General features: G+C 47.2%; 1 protein-coding gene across 3 annotated transcripts in view; it reads left to right on the top strand.

Annotated features, from left to right (window-relative positions):
• Positions 1-602: 602 nt before the first annotated feature.
• LOC107738307 (beta-galactoside alpha-2,6-sialyltransferase 2-like) overlaps positions 603-2,902 on the top strand; it is a 29,471-nt gene continuing 27,171 nt past the window's right edge. The window contains exons 1-2 of one of the 3 annotated variants that reach the window (XM_016550031.1): positions 603-667; positions 2,336-2,401. The gene's annotated coding sequence lies outside the window, so the exon portion shown is untranslated. Of the gene's footprint in view, positions 668-2,270; positions 2,402-2,902 lie in introns of those variants that run through there. The other 2 variants (XM_016550032.1, XM_016550030.1) reach the window with 2 other exon arrangements.

Below are 2,902 nucleotides of genomic sequence, written 5' to 3'. Positions count from 1 at the left end.
CAGGCCAAGTATGAAGGACTAAGAGACAGCAGGTGAAATTATTTATATCCTTTAATTTGTGATGGTGGAAGCCTAATGGTTAAGGATCTCAGCTTCAAAACAGAAAGCTTGCAGATTAAATCCCATTGTCATGCACACACAGAAGAGGAGGCTCACAGAAACATTCAAGATGTTTGACGACTGGAAACTGGTAAGTATGTTGAGTAACTTAAATCAGAAACAGTGTGCTTATCTCTTGCAGGTTAGTGCTGGAAGCGGTCCACAGAGGAAGAAGACAGACGTGATGATATTCCACAAAGGATAACAGGTAAGCAGTCAGGCAGGCAATTAAGGTAGACATTGACGAGACCAGACAGGGAATGACTGTGAAGTGCGGGTATTTAAGGGCTGGTTTAACAGGTGCTGGTGATCAGTACTCCGGTGTTTGAGATTGGGGAGGTGTGGTGATGGAGTCTGGTGCTGAGTAGTTGACAGATTCCGTGACAGTACCCCCTCCAGCACGGGTGGCTCCCGAAGATCGAGGTGGACGACGGCGGGGACAACCTCTTTCTCTGGGTGCAGGGCGACTTGAGTGATTGTAAAAAAAAAAAAAAACTGGATGGTTAGTGCTGGAAGCGGTCCACAGAGGAAGAAGACAGACGTGATGATATTCCACAAAGGATAACAGGTAAGCAGTCAGGCAGGCAATGAAGGTAGACATTGACGAGACCAGACAGGGAATGACTGTGACGTGCGGGTATTTAAGGGCTGGTTTAACAGGTGCTGGTGATCAGTACTCCGGTGTTTGAGATTGGGGAGGTGTGGTGATGGAGTCTGGTGCTGAGTAGTTGACAGATTCCGTGACAGTACCCCCTCCAGCACGGGTGGCTCCCGAAGATCGAGGTGGACGACGGCGGGGACAACGTCTTTCTCTGGGTGCAGGGCGACTTGAGTGATTGTTAAAAAAAAAAAACTGGATGCAGCAGGGGAAGTAGATGGACTAATGAAACCTTGAGCAAGAGCTTCCTCAATATACTCCTCCATGGCCTTTTTCTCCGGGATGGACAGAGGATATACCCTTCCCTTGGGTGGCCCCAGGCAGCAGGTCGATAGCGCAGTCCCATGGCCGATGAGGTGGAAGCTTGGTGGCAAGTTGTTTACTGAAGACGTCTTGGAATGCCCGGTATTCCTGGCGTATCTCCACTTGATGGTGAGAATCGTGACTTTCAATGGAGGTGGAATTCAGAGGGATAGAAGGCCCGGACTTGGGGAGAGTAACGGGAACTGGTAGGTTGTGAAGACAGCTCTGGAGACATTGCTCACTCCAATGCAGAATTTCACTATTGTACCAGGAAATTATGGGCTGATTTTGTTCCATCCACTGCGTCCTATGATAATCCACTGTTGACCCCTCCAGCACCATGAATGATATATCCTCAGAATGCAGGCAGCCAATGTGGAGCATAATGGTTGGAGTGAGGTGGGTGATGATACCTCGGCCCAACGGTTTTCCCAGAATGGTGTTAATGTTCAAAGATTGTGGGCTGGGGACTCTCTTGAGGTGGAGTCGGCGGAGAAGGCTGCTGGAGATGAGTCCCCGGGAATGATTCAATTTGCAAGCAGCGAGGTGAGGCAATCCAAATTGATTTTGAGATGAAACTCTCCAATCCAACGGTGTCGTTATAAATCGCCATCTGTGCCCGGATAGATGAAGTAAGACCCTGCTGGTAAGACATGATTAATGCATTCTCGTTCCATCAGCTAGCAGCAGAAAGGATCCGAATGTGTAGAGCATAATCAGCCACAGTAGAACGCCCTTGACAGAGATGGTACTGAGAGGGTGGTGGCGGCTTCTCCAAATACCTCCTTGATATGATTCATGAAATCATCCAGAGATCATGTGACCAGGGTGTTGGATTCCCACAGTGTTCTCACACACTGCAGAGCCCTGCCAGAAAAGAGAGATATAATATAGGCATTTTTAGAGCGTTCAGAGGGGAACCGGTGAGGCTGCTTCTCAAAATACAGCAAGCATTGCAAGATAAACCCGCTGTAATCCTCCACCGTGCCAGAGAACGTCGCTAGTTGGGCCATGGGACTCGCTACACCATCCAGCGACGAAGCCGATGAATAAGAAGCCAGTTGCAACGATTGAAGAAGAAGGTGCACCAGTTCGGCAAAGGGATCAGTTTCGGGGTTAGGTGTGGCACCGCTCTCCATATGGTCTGGTCTTTTGTCATGCACACACAGAAGATGAGACTCACAGAAATGTTCAAGATGTTTATTGACGATTGGAAACAGGTAAGTATGCTGAGTAACTTAAATAGGAAACAGTTAGTGTGCTTATCTCTTGCAGGTTGGTGGTGTCAGCGGTCCATGGAGGAAGAAGACAGATGTGATGATATTCCACAAAGTATAACAGGTAAGCAGTCAGGCAGGCAATGAAGGTAGACACTGACGAGACCAGACAGGGAATGACTGTGAAGTGCGTGTATTTGAGGGCTGATTCTAATGAGTGTAACAGGTACAGATGATCAGTACTCCGGTGATTGAGATCGGGGAGGTGTGGTGATGGAGTCTGGTGCTGAGGGGTTGACAGATTCCGTGACACCCATGGTGTGACAGGAGAGGTACATGATATTAATTCTTACATGAGGTACAGTCATGGCCAAAAGTTTTGGCAGTGGCATAAATGTTGTGTTTTGCAAAGTTTGCTGCTTCAGTATTTGTAGATTATTTTTCCACATGTTTCTATGGTATACTGAAAAACAATGATAAGCATATCATAAGTTTTAAAGGCTTTTATTGGCAAAAATATAATGAGTCAATATTTACAGTGTTGACCATTGTTTTTCATAACCTCTGCAATTCGCTCTAGCATGCTGGAAATTTGCTTCTGGGCCAAATCCTGAACGATGGCGAT

This window comes from Sinocyclocheilus rhinocerous, unplaced genomic scaffold (genome assembly GCF_001515625.1).
Source record: "Sinocyclocheilus rhinocerous isolate Xijiao unplaced genomic scaffold, SAMN03320098_v1.1 scaffold1485, whole genome shotgun sequence".
In the NCBI taxonomy this organism is placed as follows: domain Eukaryota; kingdom Metazoa; phylum Chordata; class Actinopteri; order Cypriniformes; family Cyprinidae; genus Sinocyclocheilus; species Sinocyclocheilus rhinocerous.
The sequence above is the reverse complement of the archived record's forward strand: the minus strand, read 5'-3'. Positions and strand labels throughout refer to the sequence as shown.